This window comes from Austrofundulus limnaeus, unplaced genomic scaffold (genome assembly GCF_001266775.1).
Source record: "Austrofundulus limnaeus strain Quisiro unplaced genomic scaffold, Austrofundulus_limnaeus-1.0 Scaffold0, whole genome shotgun sequence".
NCBI lineage: Eukaryota > Metazoa > Chordata > Actinopteri > Cyprinodontiformes > Rivulidae > Austrofundulus > Austrofundulus limnaeus.
Window position 1 is genome coordinate 5,199,404 of NW_013952402.1, and position 6,206 is coordinate 5,205,609.

Below are 6,206 nucleotides of genomic sequence, written 5' to 3' on the forward strand. Positions count from 1 at the left end.
CACACACACACACACACACACACACACAAACACACACAACCTCTCAGTCCAGAAACGTCTGAAGAAAAGCACCATTTTCAGATTCCTCTTGATTAGTATTCCACTCAGGATAATATTGGGGATAATTATCTTAATCTCCCTGCATATAGCGAGATGTCTCATTAATCACTGATACATTTATTGAATAGAGTTGTTGGCTCAAGATCACTAAAAAGGAAGAAAGTTTCCAAAGTTCACCAAGTCCTGTGCAATATTTCTATGAAGGAATCACCATTTTTTTTAAAATAAATTGTAGTTTAATACTTTACGAGTTATCTGAGATGCAAAAGAATCGTTAACATCGTGAAAATGTATTTGTTTCTGAATTGTTGAACCCTATTGGAGCAGTCCACGTTGTTAAAGGGGCTGCAGGCTGTTCACATCTTAGCATTGCCCTTTGACAAAAACAGCCATTCACTTAAAAAAAAAACTGGGGTGGGGTATTATATTATATATTTTCCAGGCATGATTCAAATCTATACCACAATGAAGTTACTATGTTACCTTAAGTTCTTATGAAAATGCTGTATGTATCAAAAATAAATTTGACTTTGCATCACAGCCAATCAAAAAGTCTTAAAATTGGCCTCTGTCTCTTTAAGAACCTCCTACCCTTTCCGACACTCCCACTTTAGCATGTCTTCGCAACAGTGCTACAGAGGAGGGGCGCTGGCGACAGCTCAGCTGCAGACTGAGCTCCAGGGAGGAGCTTTGTGTAAATAGGCGGTGCTTTGTACCAGTAAGTGTTTAGGCAGCTCCACATGGCTACAAGAAGATTGAAGGATTTCTCAAACATGTCTGAATGAGTCAAAACGACACTCTGACTATATTTTTAATGAGAGAATGACATCATAACGTGGTATAAAGCTCAAAAAATGTGATTTTGCACAATACTCCCTTTAATGTCACAGATTTTCTTTGGAAACTTCCAGTAAATCATCCATTCGCAGAGGTGAACTGGCCTCCTCGGTCATCCCGATCATTTGGAAGTTGCAGATTAAATGAAACCTTGCAGAAATTCTGTGACGCAATCACGCTCACGCAGAGCAGAGTGTGTTCAACATGTTGTGCAATTTATGCCACGAAGAGCTGATTTCTTTCAAATCAATGCCCAGCTTGGGCACTTTGAGCTCATCAGCTCACATCTAAAGACAGCGTGAACAGATTAATATGTGTCATGTTCTCCACAACACGTGAAGGGATGTACATTTTTAACGCAGCAAGGTTACACTTATTAGAGGAAAAGCAGAGTTCACTGTCCGGCATTCAAGGCATCATGGGATGAAGTCACAAATATATATTTACAGAATGATGCACAACAGAGCTGCCTGAGCTAATAAGAACACACACGTCAAACCACCGAGCAGAATCGATGTGTCTGAGTCTGTCAGTTGTCACCCCTGCAGCCACTGTATGTGGCTGCTGAACACGAGCCAGGTTGTAAAATCTCAACACTTGATATTCACCTTTAGGTGTTGTTTCAATCAGCCTTCAGTCGAGCTGCAATATAAATCCTGGAGGTCCATACCTGTTAGATTATATTCTCTAATTATAGTTTGAAGCAGTAACTGTGAGACGAGCCCTCGGGGTGTTGTAAACGTTCTTATAACCTAACAATAATTAGGCCCAGTTCTCAAAAAAAAAAAGGGGGGGGGGGGTTATGATGACGTACCAGACTTTTAGAGCACCAGGAAGGAAAGCCTTTGAATTATGATATAATTACAAGGAAAATGTGATATACAGAGTTAATAATTATCCCTCCAGTACGGCAACACTAAATGGCATTTCCTCTTATGTTACAAGTTCATAACAGGGAGAGGGCTGATATTTCTAATCGGCACTGGAAAGGGTTTATTATCATTAGCGTCTGGGTGAATAAAAGGAAACAGTTTGGAGCTGGAATGCACCCTTTTGGCTTCAGATAAGTCTTTGTGAGTGAAAGTGTTCATTTAACAAAGAGATCCTGGTTCCAGGTGGGTTTTCTTCAGGTATTACAGTTTACTCACCTTTAAAGTAGTAAAGTTTTTGCAGCCCTGGCCCACCTAAAGTTAACATGTAAAAGATCTACAACAGATGTGTCAATCTCAAGGCCCATGGGCCAAATTTGGCCCTTCTCAACATTTTATCTGGCCCCATATGTGGAATAATTTTCTGGTATCTTTTTTTTTTTCTGTATTTAGTGCATTCTTCTCATGACAGTTGGTCAACTTTCAAGCCAAGAAAATTATGTTTGAAGTTTTCAGTTATCTTTGATTTTGGCATGGAAAAAAAGTAACTAAGAATAGACTTTAATTATCTTTTGCTGTGTTCTTTTCTTATTGGATTTTTTTTTTTTTTTATTTTACCAGATTTGTTGGATTGTGATAAAATGTATCTCTAAGAAATAATGAGTAAAAACGTTGTTCATAGAGTAAGGCATGGCAAATTAATGCTATGATGTTGTCTTTCTAAAGTAATTGTGTTTTTTCTTTGTTGGTTTTTTTTTAGATTAGGTTCTCAAACTGGTGTCCCAGGACCCCCAGGGGTCCACGAGCTGTATCTTGGGAGGGTCCTTAAAAATTTCAATAAATTGTGAATTTGGTTTTTATTTTTAAAAAAAGCTTATGAAGAACAATGTACTAACAAACATACTAAACCAAATCAAAAAATATTCTCATGGCATTTAGGGGTTTATGAGGGGGTTCCCTGGTAATTTCTCATCCTTGCAAGGGGTCCCCAGAACCAAAAAGTTTGACAACCCCGATGTACAGTGTATGCTAAATTTTAAATAAAATCTAATTCTGAAAAATGTTATTGGTTTTTCTATAAGATTAATTTGTTATATAACCTTTCTTTGATAAATATTGACAGATATTTTGGTTTGGACCAAGTTTGGGTTTTAATTTTTATTTTTTTTGGGCCCCTTAAGTTTAACACCCCTGGTCTACAAAAATCAGCAGGGGTTTTTGCTCTGGAAAAGTGAGAAAACTGTAGCTTTTTTCTTCTTATCAACAGGTGAAAAAACAACAGTAAAGGAAAAAGCATTTACGTTTGAACTAAAGTGTCTGAAACGTGAGTGATGGGTGAAGTTTACTGTAATAAAGCGCTGTATTTTCCTAAAACCAATCGATGAAAAACAGTTTAAGCCTCATTGTCTCTCTTCGCCTCCGTGCCCATTTGTTTGACATCTGCCCTGGATTTTGAAGCCTTCATATTTTCCACTCTCCTGCTGTTCCTCCCAGCGCAACTTGGAAGAACTTGAAACAATCAGAAAACGATGTGTTTGTGTGTTGCATGTTGCATGTGTGGGTGTGGACACACACATGGGACATAAATACAAAAAAAAAACAGGCCAAGGCTGGGTGCGGGCTCCACAAAGTCAATAGCAGTTTTCACCTCGGGTTTGAGGTGCACGTGCCACAAAGGTGTGTTTCTGCTGTAATGAACAGCAGGCTGGCTCTCTGCCTGATCAAATTCCAGTCTCGCATCCATCCTGCCTTCCAAAAAAAAGTTCAGCATACCAGTGGGTTTTATTGACTTGTCAGAGCAGACAGCGGAGTGCAGGCTCTGCCTTGTAAGGTGTGGACTTGACAGGTTTTTTAACCCAGGAATGTCCACTGATGACTTGTTATATTTGTGATAGTTCTGAGTATTTATAATGTCTCAGGAGTATTCGGACGTTGTGTAGTTATTTGGTTAACAAATGTCCCTTTAGGATAAAATACTACAGTATATAAGTTGTTTTATGCACTGAAATCAGTTATAAAACGTGGCACAAAAGCAGCAAAAAAAGACCTGAAATGTTATTTTAGCTCAGATTAGCAGGTTTGCTTTGCAAATTAAACTCTAAAAATTCACGGTGAACTCATCCTGAAGAGCCGTACTACAGATGTGCAAAAAGGTTGAATAAATACTTTATGTGGCTCCAGGCAGAGCTGAGAGAGGTCTGATAAATTTGAGGATTAAGTTGGAAAATGCAAGAAAGCATCCAGCGGTGTGGAGTTCTCCGCTCGCCCCTCTTTTTCTTTGCAACTCTTGCAATTAAGCTGCCTCTGACAAGCAAATGTTTTATTTAGACACGAACTTAGTGTTTTACACGTGGAAACGTCTGTTTTTAAAAGTGTGCAAACTCTGCAAACCACCTCCCCTTCCTTTTTTTTTTTTTGGTGTGTATGTGTGTTTGTTCCCACACTTGTGCACATCCTGCACAAACATATTTACCAACTGGAGGCCCACTCTGGTGAAAGTGAGTCAAACACAGGGAGGTATGGTATCCTGCCAGTGCTGACAGATGCTGCTCTGCTATCTTGCACATGATGACTTTAACCTCTTCCCCTCTTTCTATGTCTTCCCCCCCACTTTTTTCTTCCCTCTCGCTCCCTCTCCACATGTCCTGCAAATACAGTTAACCGCATGACCCTCCCCGGTGCACGGCTGCAAACAGCTGCCTCTCTTTTTCGGTGGTTGCCTGTGAGAGCATGTAATTGCATTTGGCCCTGGGTGCACATGCACTCATTAAACCGTTGTCAGTGCCCATTATGGTACATTCCATGGCAGTAACACTCAGGTACAAGAGTGCAAGTCCCAGGCGTGAAAGAAAAAAAAAAAAGAAATGCTCAGAGGAGGTGAATATGTGCGAGGAAGGCTTCATTTTTTTTAAAAACAATCCAAACAAATCTCCGTTGAAATGATTGCTTTCAAGGTAAATTTACTTTTGCATGTGAACATCTCAGTCAATCCAATCATTATTTTCTCATGCACAAAAGAGTAAATTCACACACACACCTAGAGCTGGATAAATATTATCAGATCTAAATTAGATACTGACAAAATAAAGCCAAGAGTGCATATTTCTGCTGAAATAATTTGGCTGCTCTCGGTCTTTAGGGCTCAGAGAGGATCAGATCTGCTACGCTGGGATCGCATCCACTCTGGGATGATTTGCAGAATTCCAAAAATGCCCATCAACAGGCCAAGAATCAGTGTGGAAACCATCCGGATTTGCTGAACCATTACCCTGAGCAAACCAAAAAAGAAATATTATCAACTAAACATTTTCATTCTGAACACGTTTGAGCGCTCTGCTGATGAGAAGGTTTTAGAGCCGAGCTTAGAGTCGGTGGAATATAAACTAAGGATTCCTCAAAACCACAAAAACAGACATAATGTCCTCAGTGGCTTTCAGGTCTTGTAACCATCAGTTATTGTAGGGACAGTGTTTCCTGCTGCGTCCATTGTTACAGTCTGGGGCCTCGCAGCTGCATGGGACAAACCCTCCTGTAACGAGCCGTAAGGTGCACCGTTTTCCCAGATTCCACACATGATTAATGACATTTCACACAAGAGGCTAACAGAATGCATTTAGACCTGCTTCTCAGCCTGCTCCTCATCCCAGTGTGACACACCGGGTGTATTTATAACTGAGAGCAGGTGAAAGCTAAATGAACAGTGGGGTGTGGATTTTTTTCTTTTCTTTCTTCCCAGGCTCCACATGTGCAGAGTTTGCAGCGTAATGCAGCGGCAGCCTGACACCTAGTGTGCAGAGTGTGCTTGCACATCTGGATGTTCACCATCACCACATTCTTAAAAGAGCAAGCTACGAACAATAACAAAAAGAATTCTCTACTTCTTCCTTTTATTATTATTTTTTTTTTTTAGAAAAAGCATAAACATTTAAGCTCTTAGCCTAAGCTTATTGTTTACAGATGAATGATGCATTTTACCAGCTATAGACAAAGTGAAGAGTGTAATGCTGTGATGGTCCTACAGATGGCAAAATGTGTCCAGTTTTTACAATGAGACACACAGGCCTCATCCCCTGAACTAGGCCTCTTTGGACACATTTTGTTCCAAGTGGTAAATCATTGAAATTAAAAAGAAAAAAAAAACACTTTAATTTGCATCCGACCATTTCACACATAATAATAAAAATATACAGGAAAAAAACATTTTAGTTCTAAATGAGACTAACAGAGACAGGTTACAAAAAAATGTTAATTTGTTTGTTAGTAAAAGCAGCAGAAGAATGAAACAGTCCTTAGTTGGAGGTGCTTTTAATTTGAAGGACTCTGTTCTGAGGGCTTAACTGTTTTCTGATGACTTTGAATGATGAGCTCCAAAGAGCAGACAAAGGGTGTGTGTGTGTGTGTGTGTGTGTGTGTGTGTGTGTGTGTGTGTGTGTGTGTGTG